Raw genomic sequence first — 20057 nt, forward strand, 5'->3', positions numbered from 1 at the left:
GATATCATCAAGATGAACATTCAGACCAATTTTCATACAGATCCCTTGAAAAATATGGCCTTTAGAGAGGTCACACTGTTTTTCTATTATTTGACCTACTGACCTAGTTTTTTAAGGCACGTAACCCACTTTCAAACTTGACCTAGATATCATCAAGATAAACATTCTGACCAATTTTCATGAAGATGTCATGAAATATATGGCCTCTAGAGAGGTCACAAGGTTTTTCTATTTTTAGACCTACTGACCTTGTTTCTGATTGTACGTGACCAAGTTTCAAACTTGACGTAGATATTATCAAGATAAACTTTCAGACCAACTTTCATACAGATCCCATGAAAAATATGGCCTTTAGCGAGGTCACAAGGTTTTTCTATTATTTGACCTACTGACCTAGTTTTTGACAGGTGAGCTAAAAAGTATATTGTGCGACCTCCCTACAACAGCCATTTGGCGATTTGGGTGGTAATAATACTTGGCTGAAATATTATGCCCACAAACATTGTCAGCAAGTTTGGTGAAGGTCGAATGAAAACTGTTCGACTTAAGAGAGCGGACAAGGCTAAATTCCCCGTTTTCCGAGTCATTCAAGGACTATAATCAAGTGCCTGGTGCAATTTGACTGGTTATCGAAATTGGCAGAGATGTTATGCCCACAAACATTGTCAGCAAGTTTGGTGAAGATCCGATGAAAACTTAGAGCAGACATGTTTTGGATGCTGACCGCCCGTCCGCTGCCATTCATAATCTTCTCCATTTTGTTTCTTAATCATTAAATAAAAAATTCAGACAGTCAGGGCTGATATCTTCCAATTTCTAGGTTTCGCCCGAAACGGCTTCTTTTAGCGACTTTTCAAATATTCCAACATCCGATGATCTTTTTTACTGTATTTTTAAGTTTTTGATTATTAACGAACGTATTAATATCTAAATCAGATAGCAGTATTATCAATGGAATCGTTTTAGTGTGTTGTAAACAAAAAACTCAAACTAAATCCAGATTTCAAGACGCATAATCAAGCTCTATACATAGAGCACCTACTTAATCCGATTTACGTTCGGAACATTTTCACGCGTTTCGGGCTTTATCGTATGTTTAACATGGGATTGTTTAACCGTCCAAATACAGAAAATACAGGGTTTTTTTTTTGTACGCGCGTGCGTTCAAATACCGTAATATATTGTACGGTCACGTGTTGCAAATGAACGTTCGCGATTGGATAGATAAAATAGATATAGAATAAATAAGATCTATATGGAATTCTTTTGAACTTAAGTTTGATCTAAAACATACGAAGCTACCACATTTACATGAGTTTTTTTTAAATCCGTTAACGTTAAGAATTTTTGTATCTCTCCCTGCAATCAGAATTTATTCATTGTGATGTTTTGATTTAGTGGAAAATTAAGAACAAAACACTGATTATTACAAACTGTTATTCATTAAACAAACTTTTGAAAATTAGCACTATTTCTTTTACTGTTACCAAATTTAACACTAAATTGCGTGATATCAGGGCAGATCAAGCAAACAACGTGAAGTCATGTGTACGTCGAGGTAATATCGAAATGGAAAGATATAAAACAGTGGCTTTGTAATTTTTTATTTGTGCTTTTTAGAAGGACATGACATATTTAAATGTTAGCTTCTTTTTTAATTCATATTTGCTTGCTTATTTTGTCAAAATAAATGCATTTATCGCTACATTTATAGCTTCGGACGAATCATTTCAAGATTTAAGACTTTTTCCAGTATTGTTATTAGTTCTAGCCTTTCATGATAATAGAGTTAAATCAAAATTTTACCATAAGACAGTGTTCTACTCAAGACGCCCTTGTACCGGCTGTAAAAAACAACAGGACCTTTTGGAAACATATAACACTGCTAAGCAAGCATATCTTTTCTGCTATCAAACTGTACACACGCATAGTTAAGTGTTACGCGTCTGTAATATACATCATTTTTCGTAATCATGGTAATTTGTAGCACGATGAAATAACACGGAATTCAATTTTGGATTTGGGTTCATAGAAACTTTCTCCATCCGGAAAATATGTTTACTGAAACGTTAAACTGATAATAACGTTGCTAGGCGGCTGATATTCGTTTCAGACAAGCGTAACAACTGTACTCTCAATACATTTATAATGTATGCTGATGAAATTATCTTGTTTCATTAGAAAAAAAGTCAAAATGGAGAAACGTACTCCCAATGACGACCACAGAACAGCTGTAACGGTAATATCGCAAACGATGTTTAAATAAATCCCATGAAACATTAGCAAGACTTTTCCTATTTCTGTTCAAATCAATTAGTGTTGTTGAAAACCCCCAGACTTATTCTTTTAGAATGAAATTTTGAAAACAACAACAACAACAACAACAAAATAAAGCAACATAAGAACAAATAAGTTTTTGATTAAAAGCCGCGCAATTTGTAAATTAATCATTTACAATTTACACGTTTTGTTGGTCTACAACTGAAAATTAGACCTAACGTATTAAATGAGTATTTTAACAAATAAAACACTTACACTGTTCGTAAAAAGACAATATCCATCTTATTTGTGGTTAATAGCAGTGTATAACTAAGATGTACACTTAATTTAAAATTAAGAGAATATTTATTTAAGAAAATGCCATATTTAATCTTTGAATATTTAACTACTATTAATGTTGATGTTTAACAAAATGATTTTACAGCACTTTATTCCAGAACTGATTTGTAAAAAGTGAAAAATCAAGCAAGGGTAGTACCAAAATAATTACACGATAGCAAATCTGTCAGCGGCACGACGATTAAAGAAACGATACATGATTATAGTACTTTTTCCAAAGCATTTAATATAAAACAATGGAATAATCTAATACCAATCGAAGCTGCAATACTATCAATTACAGCCGCATTGTTATTCCAGTGAAATAAAATGATAAACATCTTTTCCAAATTGTTATCTTATGCAGCTGATTCCGTTATATTTTCTGGTTGTGTTAGCTATCAAAAAGGTAAATGCTGAATATACCTGCTAAAACATTTGTACTCGTAGATAACGCATGTATAAACTTTTTATAGGAAATGCATCCAATGTGTGTATATTTTTGAATCACGTTCTAAATCAAAATTTATTCACGAGAGATGACTTCAGCATGTATCGCAGTTTGGGCTTCAGATTTGTTCATACAATATTTAATTACAGACAAATTACAACATTTTAAGTACGCAGTTTTGTTTTCAAACTTATTCCTTACTTATCATTGAATTATTAAGAAATTAAACTTCTGAAATCAACTGTTTTAATTTCAGATATTTTGCTGTTCCTTAACAGTTTAAATACAGAGAAAGTGAACGTTTAATACCAACATTTTCTTGTACTATTTATCGAATTACAGATACGTTTAAGGACGAATTAAAAACATTATGATGAAATTTGAGTCAACGTAATTTATTGTTATTTAAAAAAAGGAAAACAGAAAATCATATCATTTTGGATTTTCAAAAAAAATTAAAGTCGATTTTAGTACAGAGTCATTTGTTTCAATTTCCATTAAATATTGTATCCCTTAGTGGGTGTCTTATTGCTTACATGCTATTCAGAATAATTATTACTCAATTTAATAAATTCTTAAAAAATCGCATTAACTTATCCGCAACGATTTAACTATTCTACTCGTATTAACAATATTTACTAACCCACAAAGTACTATGATATTTATTTCTAATCTTGTAGGACATACAGAGTGATCGTTTTGGTACAATCCTCCTCCTAAAGTGTTATGATGAGCAAATACTATGAACTAAATCACAACTAAGAGCAGTCTGTTTTTTTCCATGAATAAATATAAAAACATAGTACCCACCATTCCACCTGCAAATCCATTTGAATGACACAGAACTAAATAACTTGAAATACAGAAATCGTACTTTCCATGAGATTTCACTGCTGCAAGTTTAAACGTATGTCACTCTTTACTGCTTTATATTGGAAACTGCAGAATAATTTATCTTACTATGAAACAGACGAAAGTATAAAGATGCCCTTGAAGATATTTGACGTGCTTAAGAATTTTACATTGAAACAGATATACGATATACTATACTCAGTACTTAAAACAGGTGTTTGTTAATAACAAAATACTTCGTCAAATGAAAGTTATATCAGGCCTCGGTAAAAATGCGGAATTCGGGCGTTTTGAATATGTAGGATTATTTGATTGGGTCAAATGAATAAAGATTCTATAGCAAGAATCTAATCACGAACAATTAACAACAGCTTTTTGCAAAGTACAACTGATAAACAGAATCTTGATTTCCACAAGACAAAGTGAAAAAATTCCCAGTTCAGAATTTCTCAACACTGTCTGAGATTTGTCTCAGCTGAGTAATTTCTCAAGTTAGCTTTCACTAAACTTTTTCCCTAAGTTTGAGTTTTTTCTCAGCTGAGCCGTAGTTTCTGTAAGACATAAGCGGGAACTTTCGAGAGCATTAGTGTCTAAGTTAGAGGTGAGGATTTTATCCCTTGTTTTGAGATAGCTTTTTACTTCATATACAAACACCTGCAAGGTAACGCTATGCGCCTGTAAAATAATCATTTATTGTATTAGAAGCACGAAAAATGAGCACAGTACTAGTTTGGACTTGATCTGAGGAAACTTGACAGTTTTTGACAGATTTATTTTTTGTACCCTCCATCCATAATTAGGTTTTCAAATGGCTACGGAAGAATATTGGACGAAACCATTGCAAATACATGACTAAATTTCAAAATTGTCCATATATTCGCACCGTTACTACTACTATCTTTTAATTATTTAGTGAAAATATTTTGCTGTCAACACAGAAATGTAGCTTCAAGTGTAGATGTTTAACTGAATGAATTTGTTTTGTTTTAAATTAATAAATTGAAAACATCTTTCTTGATAATATGTTGTTTAATCAGGTTAAAAGATGCTCAGTAACAATTTTCCGGTTTATGTTTGCATCTATCAACACCTGGTTAGAATTGCAATTCGGCAAGAAAATCTGTTTATTGGAAGGTAAATTTATAATCCTGTTGCAGGACTGCTGAATATTACTTTCAGCTGAAAAATATACAAACTCTTTAGATCTTGTTTAGTTACAGAACGCCAGGAAGGTGAGATAACTCCCCAAATATCATCACACACATATGTATCGCATGACAAAAATGACATTCCAAACTAGCTTTAATAAAGCACCTTAAATAGTTAAAAGACTTTTCCTTTTTAAGAGCTATTCTAAAATTCTGGTGAATCATCTTTATCTAGTTATCAACCAATTTCCATTTGAATCTACACAATCGTCATGTTAAAAGATTACTTACTCTAGGACGAAATAAATCGTTCCTTTTCTATGTTTCAAATCAATCAGTGTTTATGTTAATTAAAATTTCCTTAAGGCAAATTACAGGTATAATGCATAAGTATTGTTAAAACCATTATATGATATACATTTATTCATTGTCACATCATATAAGCGTGACAAACGCCTTTGAGTGTTTTAAACTAAGCGTTTATTTTGTACATAATACTGCACAGGATACCCTGAATCACATAATTATGTCCCCCAGTACCCCTCCCCTATTTTTTTCGGAGGATGGGTGCTGCGGGGACACTTATATTTGCCATTGTCCGTACGTCTGTCCGTCCGTCCGTCTGTCCGAAGTTTTGTCAAGTTTTAGACCCGGAGTCTGGGTGTGGCGTTGTCCATATGATGCTTGTATTGGGATTTCACACAGCCAGATCAGATGTATTACATTTGCCTGTCAAAATATGCATAAAATGACGTTAAAGTTTGTGTGGCATGTATTTCAAACATTATTTCACCTAGGATTAGGCAACATAATAGGAGAATTATTACATACTCGTTTCTATTCCCCGTTAAGTTACGCTGGTACCGGAAACGTCAATATTTTTCGATACACTGACGCCTGAATTTCATATCGGGTGCGTGACGTAATTCAGTGTTTGTTGTTGCAGTATTGTTTTCTACTTAGTTCAGTATTGCCAATCCTATTCAGGCTATTGAACATATTTATGATATTTACATAATATTTATACGTGTTGATGCGTATGTAATAAAAAGGTTATTATCTTTGTATCGGGAAATATGCAGTCGTTCTTCAGCGGAAGAATATTGCACTCCTAAAGTCGCGCAGTATTTCCGCTGAAGAACTCGTGCATATTTCCCAATACAAAGCTAACCTATAATTATTCTACATGTGACGTTGTGACCTGTGGTTTTGTTTTAGATTTCGTGCACCTGGGTCTTTTAGGGGGTTTCTTTCGGTCAAATCAGAGATAAAATATGAAAAAAGGACATACGTTGTACAGTGACAGGAAGTTGGGGCATCCTACTTTTTGTTTACAATTACTACCGGTTACTTCATGATTTCATTTTTTTTTTCAAAAGCCTGGAGGCATATCCCTTAAAACTGAAATATGATATATATGTACATATGTGCGAAGACAATTTCATTTTTACCTGTGATTTCTATTTAGACAGATTTAATTATGATAATATGTTACTATAGAGTACATTAGAACGTTTCATTTTTATAAACAATACATTGATTGAATATGTTTAAATATTAATCTATGTTCGATGTTTAGCGGAAATGTTATTACACCACTGTTTTGTTTACAGAACAGAACGCACATGCTTACGTTGTACTGACATAACACTATAAACGTGTCGCTAGTTTCTTTTAGTTAATACCCCAGTCACATATACGGCGCGGATAGCTACGTCTAGCTACGGACAGAAACGTAGTAAACCGTATCGATCCGTACCTGAGCCGTACCTCAGAGTAGTCATTCGTATTAATCCGTACTAAAACGTGGTCGAAACGTATTCAAAACTTATTCCAAACTTGCAAGTTTCTCCAACTTTTGAACATGCACAAAAGTTTGAGCGAACCGTAGCTATTTGAGCGTGACTTTAGTCCAACTTGGCTAAAAATTATTCATCCGTAGTTAAACGTACTTAAACGTAGTTATCCGTGCTGTTACGTACCTCGCCGTAGCCGAACGTAGTTATCCGAGGCTGCTCGTACTTAAGCATAGTTCAACGTAGTTTACCGCAGACCCGTCCGTGCGTTGGGCAAGTTGCAAGGCGCAGTAAAACGTAATTCGACGCAGTACCTCGTACCTATCCGTACTTATTCGCGTCCTGTATTGTTTTGTTTGTTTCCTGTTTCTCACCATTTTTCCCGTACTAAGACGTACTGCTCCGTAGTTATACACCCACAGACTAATCCTATCCGCACCGTACCTCAACGCACGGACATATCCGTATGTGTGACTGTAGCTTTAGGTAATGATCTCGTAATGACAGTGGGCAGTTTTCGTGCAATTACGTATTCTACATGTGTGGTTTCGGCATTCTCCGGTTTAGCTATATTTCGTCCGATGGATGCCGAATCACGAAATTGTACGGAAATCGCCAGTTGTTATGAAGGGTCTGCTATCTTAAGAGAAAATATTTGAAACAGTTTTTTTCCCCTTAATTTCAATATAGAACCATGGAAGCAGTCAAACAAATTTTAATGTGTGATTGATAAACATCACATTCTTTGTAGTCTGTGAGATAACAATCATTACCCGGTAGGTATCGCTTCAGACAACTTAATATATCACTAGATTCTGTAAACGTGTCAGTTTTATCATAGTTTTATTACATTGATATAAAACATGATGAACATCAATTTAATACATTATATGTAGAGTACTTCCATGCATATCTTTCAGCAACCGTCTTAGGTATATAGATTACAATAAAGATTTACTTCTGCGGTAAATTTGATAAGTAGATAGTAGATAAGAAAGTAAGTATAGGTATTTGAATAATACCTAATGAATGTTATATGAAAAAGAATAAAGTATGGCAATATACTTTCAACTAAACCTTTATAATGAAAAAATAACATGACCAGTTTTCAATCAAAACAGTTACATTCTACAATCACTTTTCAACTGCACACTTTTTGTCAAAAAAATGTTGTTCTGTCAGTAAAGAGTAAGCAAAACAAAACATATAGTCAAATATTTGCCAATAGTCGTTAGAAAGCTCTCGAAATAACACCATATTTTTCTAATTTTTGTGCTGATAATTGATTTACAACAAATGTAGATAGCACCTCTATAAGAATTTTGGGATCCGACATGCAATCAGTTTACGTTGCGATATGTTTTTATCACGTCTTGAAATCAAATGTTATGTATTGTAAAACGCTGATATTGTGATTACATAGGTAAAACGCATTAAGCAAAACACTCTTTCCCATAAAAAATGAATTTCTCAAACAAAAGCTGAAAGTGAACAGTTTGGCTTAAGAATTTTCTTTGACTATTCTCAAACTACAAAGAAATTAAAAATACGTAGATTAATGACAAACAAGTGAATGAGGTATTGCCATGCAAAACAAAATCCCCTACTGGAAGGCACCTAATTTTCTCTACTTTTATTTATAGTAACAACAAAGGGAAGATAATTAATCCTAATTCTTTTTTTTAAATCTTTATAAGTCCAAACAAAACTTTAACATTAGAGAGTGAACATTTGTGACAAGTTACATCAAAATCTCTCCATGCATGAAGAAGAAATTCTCCGAACAGTCATTCTTGAATTTGACCTTTCACCTCTAAGCGTGACCTAGCCCCGTGTTCACAAAACATTTTTCGGTCTCAGCTAAGTTTGAGTTTGAAATTTTAATATCAATTTTACTAAAACTTCATGGTTAAATTCCAAGTAAGACTAACTATCAATACTGAATAGTCACTTGAAAATAGTTATTAATGTAAAATTTACCTTTAAACATGCTGTTTAGATATAAATGACAAATACCGTTTCATTATCAAACTCAGCTGAGACTGAAAATGTTTTGTGAACACGGGGCCTGGACCTTAGAACTAGGAACCTGGCTTCCGTCTCATGGTGGTGAACATTTGTGCCAAGTTACATCAAAATCCCTCCATGCTTGAAGAAGAAATTCTCCGTACAAAGTCATTCATGTATCTGCCCTTTGGCCTCTAAGTGTGACCTTGACCTTAAACCTAGGGACCAGGTTCCTGCGCAGGACACGTTGTCTCATCCAGGGAAATAGTTGTGCCAACTTATATTTAAATCCTGTTTTGCATGACAAAGTTATAGACCGGACAGGAAAAAAATCCTATTGACATTTGATCTCCAAGTATGACCTTGACCATTAAGCTAGGGTTCTGGGTTTTGCACATGACACGTCATCTTATCATGGGGAACATTTATGCAAAGTAATATTGTAATCCCTTGATGGATGACAGAGCTATGGACCGGACAGGAAAGAAAACCTGTTGACCTTTGATCTCCAAATGTGACCTTGACCTTTGAGCTAGGGATCCGGGTTTTGTGCATGACACGTTGTCTCATATGGGGAATATTTTGCCATGTAATATTAAAATCCCTTAATGAATAACAGAGTTATGGACTGGACATGAAACAGACCCTATTCATGCCATGTAAACATTTGACTGTCAACTGTGACCTTGATCTTTGAGCTGGGGTTCTGAAAGTTGTCCAAGACACATTGTCCTATTATGAGGTACATTTGTGCCGAGTAATATTAAAATCCCTTTTTGGATGGCAGAGTTGTGGACCGGACAGAAAAAAAACCCTCTTGAAGTTTGACCTCAAATTGTGACCTTGACCTTTGAGTTAGAGATCCGGGTTTTGTGCATGACACATCGTCTGATCATGGGAATATTTGTGCAAAGTAGTATTAAAATCCCTTCATGAATGACAGTTATGGACCGGACACGAAACAGACCCTGTTCATGCCATGTAAACATTTGACTACCGAGTGTGACCTTGACCTTTGAGTAAGGGGTCTGAAAGTTGTACATGACACTTTGTCTTATTATGAAGGACATTTGTGCCAAGTGATATTAAAATCCCTTCATGGATGGCAGAGATATGGATTGGACAGGAAAAATGCCCTGTTGACCTTTGACCTCCAATTGTAACCTTGACATTTAAGCCAGGGGTCCGGGTTTTGCGCCTAACACGTCGTCTCATCATAGAAAACCTTTGTGCCAAGTAATATTAAAATCCCTTCATGAATGACAGAGTTATGGACCGGACACAAAATTGCGGACGGCCGGAATGACGAACGGAAAAGCGCATGCATATAGTTTTCAACCAGCAGGGGAGTAATTAAACGAACAAAATGAAAATATAGGCGTGTCAAGTTTTAGAGACAGAATGGAATGAAATCAAAACAGGTTCATGTAAAAAAAAGATAAAACGTTTACTTGCACTTATAAGCAGTTCTTTTGTTGAGCTGGGAATGCTGCTTCCAATATTTATCCCATTTTCTGTCTTGATATGGTATATTCGTAACGAAGTTTAAGTTTATGTTCATAACAAAAAGTAAAGATAGATTTCCCTGATGTGCAGAGCACCGCCAAACCAGGGACTGTAAATTATCCCAGCCACAAGTAGAAACTGCAGTGGTACAAATAGGGCAGACGAGTTGCTTCAACATGAACATTACATTCATATGCAAGATATAAAATTGGGGTGGGGTAGAGAAAGGGGTTTGGGTGTTGAGGGGACGCCTTTACATTAATAGCTATAATACATTTCAAATAATTGATCAAACTAAATAAACCTCCAAACGCTTCAAAACTTTTGCATTGATTGCATCAATACTTCCGCTCTAAACGCATCAATACTTTCGCATTGATTGCATCAATACTTGAGTTCTAAACGCATCAATACTTTCGCATTGATAGCATCAATACTTTTGCTCCAAACGCATCAATACTTTCGCATTGATTGCATCAATATTTCTGCTCGAAACGCACCAATCCTTTCGCATTGATTGCATCAATGCTTCCGCTCTAAATGCATCAATACTTCTACTCCAAACGCATCTATACTTCCGCATTGATTGCATCAATGCTTCCGCTCTAATTGCATCAATACTTCCACTCCAAACGCATCAATACTTCCGCATTGATTGCATCAATATTTCTGCTCGAAACGCACCAATCCTTTCGCATTGATTGCATAAATGCTTCCGCTCTAAATGCATCAATACTTCTACTCCAAACGCATCTATACTTCCGCATTGATTGCATCAATGCTTCCGCTATAAATGCATCAATACTTCTGCTCCAAACGCATCTATACTTCCGCATTGATTGCATCAATACTTCTGCTCCAAAAGCATCAATACTTCCGCGTTGATTGCATCAATTCTTCTGCTCCAAACGCATCTATACTTCCGCATTGATTGCATCAATACTGCTGCTCGAAACGTATCAATACTTTCGCATTGATTGCATCAATACTTCTGATCGAAACGTATCAATACTTTTGCGTTGATTGCATCATTACTTCCGCTCCAAACGCATCAATACTTTCGCATTGATTGCATCAATACTGCCGCTCGAAACGCATCAATACTTTCGCATTGATTGCATCAATGCTTCTGTTCCAAACGGATCAATACTTTCGCATTGATTGCATCAATACTTCTGCTCCAAACGGATCAATAATTTCGCCTCTTCCTCCGCCATGGACACTATTCTCCTAGTATTAGCAATACTTACTATCTTACTTGAAGTAATATTTCATTTATTTCTCATTATATAACAGAAACTTTGTGATCAGTTTGATACCATTTTTCTGATATGGTCTTGTGATACTCATAAATTATTAACTACTTCAATTCGGAATGTCGTCTGATTTCCTCATGAAGAAACATAAATACTATCCATTTGAACAATCCGTCTGACTACTAGTACGCACTGCACTAAATAAACATTCATCGAAAATACATCAGAAAATCAAAGTCTGATATAAATCCAGTTCTGTAAGCTAACACGCCTTTCTTCGTTATACTGGATACTGGAGAAGATTTAACCTAACAACAGACGAAATAATAAATGTGTGTTTTAATGAATACGATGTGCTTTAAAATATTTTAACAAAGTTAATAAAGATACTTTTTTGTAACACAATACAATGTCGAAATATGAAATTTATGTCTGTCCAGGCTGTGACTTATCGTTTATTTCTGTTCGGCTATTGTGTTCAGACACGATACAGTTTTAGTCTAATAACAGAACTTGATGAAAATGCCAGAGAGTGAAAGAATAACAGCAAACATCTAAAGTAGAAATAAAAATGTCATGTTCTGAGATCCTTTTAATTTAACAAACATGAAATCAGAAACGATCAACGGAGAATAATAAAGATTATCTTAAGGAAAAAAGGATTCAGGTAACAGATAAAATTTTCCAAACTGATACTTATCAGCTGGATTATTGCAAACATTTCTAAGATTTTTACTCCCATATTGTTATTAATTCTAGCCTTAGCCTGCAAGTGACAAGTGATTCTTCCTTTGCAACCAGTACAAGCTGATTATGGTTTGCAGTTTGCTATTTAGTCAGTATCTTTTTGGTAAGCAGACCTTTTAACAGTTAATGGTTCTGTCCAAATTAAAGGTGGACAAGTTCATTATAGAAATTTATCAGGGTAAAGGATAAGTGTTCTGCTTAACGCGCTGCTAGGAGGCTACCATAGATGATAACAAGGATAGCTTTTAAAAAGCTAGAAGGTGGCTCATTTAGCTATTGTTATGAGAGGGCAGGGATGGAGATTAAAGTGATATGCAATTGAAAAGGTGTCTATGAATGTTTAAACTTCCACCTCGATAACTCAGTGGTAGAGCGTCCGCCTCGAGTGCGCAAGGTCGTGAGTTCACTCCCTGGCTGCGTCATACCAAAGGCGTAAGAATGGTGCCAGGAATTCTCAGCATTAAAAAGGAAACAGGCTTCCCCACTCCCATACACTCACGGCGATTGATATCATCAGGAATGAGGTGTCGAGAGTGATTTATCTAAGTTGAAATAACTTGCTTCACAATAATCCTAAAATAAATTAGCATACATAAAATCAAACTCAAAGCCAAACTGATATCAGTGATTCAACCAAATGGCAAGTGTTTATCATTCTGCATAGATGGGTATAAATATGTATCCAGTCCCTGAAAAAGTTCGTGTTGAGACTCTAATGGCATTTGCTTCAAATACGCAAGCTTCAAAGTGCTAAACTTATTCAGTTACCCAAAGTTTCCCTAATTGTTAAGCTCATTGTTTTGCAGTTAGGAAGAAGCAATCGATACAATCCTCCATTTTCGATAGATTGGTACTTTTCGTTCATAAAAGATGGCCGCGGCCTTATGGGGCAATATGACTTAGGAGCCGGGAAATGGAGGTGTACGGCGTTTTAGGTAGTCCTATCGTAATACTGTCTCGTCGAGGCGAGGCAGCAAACACTGAATCATCGGTGAGGTTTTTAACCACCGTCACATGACATTTCTTGTGAATGCTAATTTAATCTTTAAGGATACCCTAAAGGAGTAGTTAACGCAGCTTGGCATTTTAAGAACTTTATGCGTTATTTGATTCATAAAAAGATACCTTGTTACAATATCCCGGTTTATTAGCATTTGTTTGGAATTTCAGTCAACACATTTGAAATATATATTGTTTTAGTTGCAAAAGGACACAGTGGTGGGATATACGACCTAGGATGACCAGAATATATATGCGTCTATGTGTCTTGGGCGGTGCCCTACGGTGTTGTTATATCTTGTCTGTTTATCTATGTAAATTAGTTATGTGTGTGTGTCTTTTGTACGTGAGTGTCTGTGCTGCTGTGGTTTACGTTGTAGGGTAACTGTGATTAAGAAACGTAGCATTCCCTTTTAATATTCATCCTTGATTTTCCCCTTCAACCCCTCCCCTTTTTCTACACCTACCCCTTCCTCCCCCTTTTTCTATATTTTGCATGAAGTTAAAATGTACTTATTGGATTTTTGAAGCAAACCGTCTATAATATTTCTCAGTAACAGCTTCTTTTTGTTGTGGGCCTACTTTGCAAATGGCTCTGTGGGTGTGTTTGTGGTGATCTGTGCTTCCGAGAAATCTACCCTTACCTTTTATCTTTTATAGCATGTCAACGATGATATTGCAAACTATGTTTGAATAAAGTACCTTAGATATTTACAAGACTCTTGGGCAATGACCTGTTTTGATTGACTAAGGATTTATATTTTGAATGGCGTTGTTTAATAACCAGTTGTCACAAGAAGACGGAAGTATCAGATCTTTTCCTATATTAGTTCAAATCAATCCGTGTTGATTAGCATTTTCCAGGGAAAAATGTAATACTTCTTTCTTGAAAATGTGTTTTTAAAAGGAAAAGAAAAACAAAAACATACACTGAAAGTTCGAATAAATCAATCTCTGCACTATATTGTTATAAATAATTTATTAAGCAATGTTTCTCATGAACAGACTCGATCAAACTGAGTTTGCATTCTTTGCTTTCAAATTATCTTCTTAAAGATTTTGTTTACTATCTAATCGTAAGTGAAGATAAATCCTGCTTATTCAAATACATTTTAGTATCAACTCTTCCTGACTTAAAATACGATTGTATCACATCTGGAATATGTTTGAAACTACCACTTTTATAATGAACATACAAATCTTCCCTAACCTAATACCTTTTCCTTTCTTTGGCTGTATACTGATGTTGCAACGTGTCAGTTCATAACGTTCTCATTACATTGCTATGAAATACATACATAACTTTTACGAATTTAATGTCTTGAATTCCAATATTATTTTAGCAATCGGCTTACTTGAGAAAGTTCTAGATCGTTTCTTATTTTAGTAGGTATACGCCTCGGCAAAACTGAGTTTGTGAATATCTTTAACTAAAACTCTTACCAACAAAAGCATTGATCAAACAATTATTTATCCCTTTAAAACGATCAATGAGTTTCATTAATACAATAAATTATCTCTTGAAATTCAATATAAACAGCAAAACGTATAGTCAAATTGTTGGTGCATTACAGTCATACTGTTGGTGCATTACAGTCACATTGTTGGCACATTACAGTCACATTGTTGCCACCCACATTGTTAGCGCATTACAGCCACATTGTTGGTGCGTAAGAGTCACACTGGTAGCGCATTACAGTCACAATGTTGGTGCGTCACAGTCACACTGTTAGCGCATTACAGCCACATTGTTGGTGCGTAAGAGTTACACTGTTAGCGCATTAATATTACAGTCACATTGTTGGTGCTTTACAGTCACACTGTTAGCGCATTACAGCTACATTGTTGGTGCGTAAGAGTCACACTGTTAGCGCATTACAATCATATTGTTGGTGCGTTACAGTCAAACTGTTAGCGCATTACAGTCACATTATTGGTGCGTAAGAGTCACACTGTTAGCGCATTACAGTCACATTGTTGGTGCGTTACAGTCAAACTGTTAGCGCATTACAGTCACATTATTGGTGCGTAAGAGTCACACTGTTATCGCATTACAGTCACATTGTTGGTGCGTTACAGTCAAACTGTTAGCGCATTACAGTCACATTATTGGTGCGTAAGAGTCACACTGTTAGCGCATTACAGTCATATTGTTGGTGCATTACAGTCACACTGTTAGCGCATTACATTCACATTATTAATGCACTACAGTCACACTGTTAGCGCATTACTGTCACATTGTTGGTGCATTACAGTCACACTGTTAGCGCATTACAGTCACACTGTATTACATTTACATTGTTGGCGCATTACAGTTACACTGTTAGCGAATTACAGTAACATTATTGATGCATTACAGTTACACTGTTACCGCATTACAGCTACATTCTAACAAAAATAGACAACTAAAACATGCAAAAATAAATTTCCTTCTGTTAACAGTTACTGCAAATAAATGTACAATATCATCGAGATACAAGTCTGTAATGTTCCATCGAAGATGTATATAGTTCATTGTTTAACAACCTTGCATATACAATGACGTTTGCATTTGTCTACACGTAGTCAAATTGTACTAATGCCTGCTTGTGAATAGAGACCAGTTGGCTTTGGAGATCGCTACTTTAATTTCAAATGAAAACGTGTGAAATGTATTTTAGCCTGCGTTTAAATCTCTATGTAAATATGCTTCTGTATATCTTGACACATAAGACGGTTGAGTCTGTTTTTATACACTTACATATTTAGTTTATTACGCATGAATGCCCGTCGAATAAAATTGTCGAATTAAATATAATAAAATTTCCGAGTGTCATTCCAATACATTACTTAGCCAGATTACGAGTAAATTCCAGTCGAATAAATATACAATTCAATTACTTAGTCAAATTACGATTTACTTCAATCCAATAAACGTTTATGTAGCTGTTTATCTTGTTTCATATAATTAAATTACTTAGTCAAATTACGGTTTCATGTCAATCAAATAAAAGCATGCTAATGTTAACTATGTTTGTTGCTGGGAATTAAACCCCGATATTGATGCATGTTTCTTGTGCCTTTTTTATGAATTAAATAAATGCTCTTCATGAATTTTGTCTCCAAAACAACGTTTACTTCAGTTTTTCAAAACCAATTCAAGTGGAGAAAACCTAGGTTATATGCAGCAAGCAGGTACTAAGCACTGTAGCAAATTCCAGGCAAACTGACGATCAAATGCCGTACAAATTGAAAACATTTAAAAATAACTTTATTCCAGTTTCAGATAAATTTGTTTCAGGTCCATTCCTTTAGTATAATTTTCATTTTTGAGAAAGATTTTTAAAGCAAGACAAATATTTAAAACCTCTGTTGTCATAAACCTCCTTAAGATAAAACCCGACTTGAATATATATATTACACGTTAAGTATCTTAGCAGAACATTTGCATTTTATTATTTTCACTTGCAAAACGATAGCACAACATTTTAATAGCTCCTGCTTTTACAATGATAAGAATTAGTTGTAAGATAGTAAAATTCTCTTGGTAGCTCTTACATGTACAATTATTACTTGTTAGAAGATTGTGAAACACTCTTGATGTTGTAAATTCATAAACCAACACAGTTTTGTCAAAACATGTTTCGCTTTAATAAGCTTCTTCAGTTGACAATAAAATACACAATGGGAAATACTCTTGGTAACTCCTACATTTACAGTTATGACTTGTAAGAAGATAGTAAAATATTCTTGGTAGCTCTTGCATTTACAATTCAATCTGATTAAAACCGTCTCCTATAAATGCTACGCATTGGATCCGGAGACACCCGATCCGATAGAGGGTCACGTGTTCGCTTACCAACCAGAGCCTTGCTTTCAACATTTTGAAAGTGAAGGTAGTTTAAAAAGTACAAAATGATATAATAAAGTAGAAAGAAGACAGATATGGTGGAATTCACGCCTAGGAAACAACACGTTGTGGTCGATAAATGTGTTTTGTGCAGTTTGAAGATTTGTGTCATTTTGAAAGCTAAGCCAAACGTTTGTTGAAACGAGTGGCTGATTGGTTCAAATAAAAATAGATTGGTGGGAATAAAAATAGCGCTATTGGAAATCCGATTACACAAAAAGATGAATTTGAATGGGCAGCCATCAGGTCTTCATTTATGAAGATCCATTACTTTAGTCAGATTGATTTACAATTGTTAATTCTAAGAGGATTGAATTAATAGGATATTTGTTTGTTTCAGTGTAAGATTATACGACAGAAAATGTAAGATATGGTGTTCATGAGAGAAAGATATGTTGATTTTACATGTTAAAGAAACAAATTGTCTTTTAATTTCATGTTTTGACTAAATTTACCCATTGATAAGTTTCTTTCTAGTGACAAATATTTTTGATAGTTTTCACTGTGAAAATACCAGATATATTGTACTCCAATATTATATTCGATAACTAACTTCAACACATGCAATAAAAACGCTCAAGCCCTTGGCAGCTTTTGCATTTACAATCATTACTTGAAAGAAGACAGAGAGATACTCTTGGTAGCACTTGCATTCATGACTGCTACGTTACAATATACTTGCAAAATAATGGTAGTAATTTGTAGATGTTACATTTTACATTTTATCCATATCATATATATCTTGTCTCAAAAGCATTAATCAAACCATTTTAGATCTTCTTGAATAAAACTGTGTTTGACAAATAAAAAGACGCCGGAAGTCTAGAAAAGTACTGTAAGAAAACCTGTATTTAAACCTCAAAACAATCCAGACCGAAAATAAAGAAGCGAAAATGAAATAACTGAGAGACAGAGAAGTACAATCTAAACGTCAGTCAAAAATCAAAAATAAGTAATTACTTCAAATTACATTCCTACAAAATATGTAAAAAAATCTTTCAAAGTATATATACCAATTTAACAAAGAAAGAAAGTATAGGAAAACCAATTATTTGTATCAATATCAATGCAAAAAATATGCCAAAATATACATAGGTTGCAAGAAATCTTCATTCTGCAGTTTACAAAGGGTCAGCAAAATTTCAGAAGTATAACTGAGCCGTAGAGAGACTTAAAACATATTGAATATTTGGCGTTCTTAAGTCTGTTTTTAAGTTTCAGACTTTTGACGTAACTGACTATGAGCCCTGATAGTTAACTTGTTGCACAAAATTATTCAGCTGCATGCACTAAATGCATATTTCAGATATAAAAGATAATATGTCAATTATTGTGTTCAGCATTTCCTCTTCAGATCGCATGATAAAAGTATTTTCATATGGAATTGTTAGCACGCATCAGTTTAAAACGATCTTAATAGACGCCCGTTTCCTTTGCATCCCATGTTACATTTGGTAAAGACGCCAATTTCCTTTGCCTCTTACATTTCATTTCAGATGTAACATATTCAATTAAAATGTCAAATCGTTCAAGAAAAGTGCTGCATGCAAGCTAAAAATACCTATTTCACTGCAATGACCATAATATGATACATGATTACATGATATGCAATACTACTTTTGATAAGGTTCAGAATATAAATTAACAATGAAAAGACAGAGAAACATCTTTAAAATTTTCTGATAAGCTTTTATCATTTTTCAATAATCTAAAAGAGATAACTCTCATAAATACTCATTAAAATTTGTTTATCTTCTTATTATTAATTTATTATTGATTTCAATCAATAAACAGTGCATTTTGTACTTTACTGAAAATAGCACAACTGATTTTTCATAATTTTGTGTTCCCTTTAATTTAAAATTATAAAGTGTCCGATTAAATGTAAATGTATGTTTACAATATATACTGGTACCAAAATTTGAAACATTCCTAGAAGATGTTTTTTGGTTAAAAGCTTGGCTCTTTTATACTATAAAATAGCAGGAATATTATCGTTGCAGTGGATGTTATTAATGCCAGAAGGACACGAATGCTTAGTCAAAAGTTGAGACGTAGCCTTAATACGTATTTTTATGTCAAAGTAATCCCATATAACTTTGATTGCTGTTATGTAAGAAATAATATATCCCAAACAGTGTTTGAAGTTAAATACAATCACTGTTTGGAGATCATATGCGAAGTAATTATATCTTGGGAGCGCATCCCGAGTGATATAATAATACAGATCTGAACAACACGCAATGATTTTATTCAGGAGCAAGTCTCTCTTTGAGATATATTATTTCAATTCTAACATGTAATTAAGATTTATAATACATCTCTGGAGATATTTACCAAATATTTTGTGTGTGTTTTTTTTTCAGCGCGCCGCTATGATGCTTGACGCTTTGACGTTACAACTGTGACGTTCAAAAGTCAATGCGTCGCATAATAACACATAGTCTCAGCCTCTATTTGTTTATCACGGAAACAAATCGGGTCTTATTAGTATACATATTAATAAATTCTTTGTGGTCATAAATTACTTCTATACAATTCATATTTCGAACTCCTTTCATATGTTTCATAAGATAATATCAGATATACTTTAATTTAAAATAATTAGAGTACGAAGTTTTCCTTAAATGTCAGGTGTAAACATAGAAAAAAATCAGCTAAAGAAAAGGTTAACTTTGGGTCGTCCAATTTACAACGCTATACTTAAAACTAACAGTCTTTAAATCATGTAAAAAGATGTAAATTATTACTATCCCTACATATATCAGTAGTTATAGTTCTCAGTCAACTGAAAGTGCACACACATTA

General features: G+C 34.2%; 1 protein-coding gene across 4 annotated transcripts in view; it reads right to left on the reverse strand.

Moving 5' to 3' along the window:
• LOC123523153 (neurotensin receptor type 1-like) overlaps positions 1–20057 on the reverse strand; it is a 328743-nt gene that overhangs the window by 184536 nt on the left and 124150 nt on the right. Inside the window, exon 1 of one of the 4 annotated variants that reach the window (XM_045300820.2) lies at positions 3860–4009. The exons of the other annotated variants lie outside the window; for them this stretch is intronic. The gene's annotated coding sequence lies outside the window, so the exon portion shown is untranslated. Of the gene's footprint in view, positions 1–3859; positions 4010–20057 lie in introns of those variants that run through there. 4 annotated transcript variants of the gene reach the window in all.

Source organism: Mercenaria mercenaria, chromosome 8 (genome assembly GCF_021730395.1).
Source record: "Mercenaria mercenaria strain notata chromosome 8, MADL_Memer_1, whole genome shotgun sequence".
In the NCBI taxonomy this organism is placed as follows: Eukaryota; Metazoa; Mollusca; class Bivalvia; order Venerida; family Veneridae; genus Mercenaria; species Mercenaria mercenaria.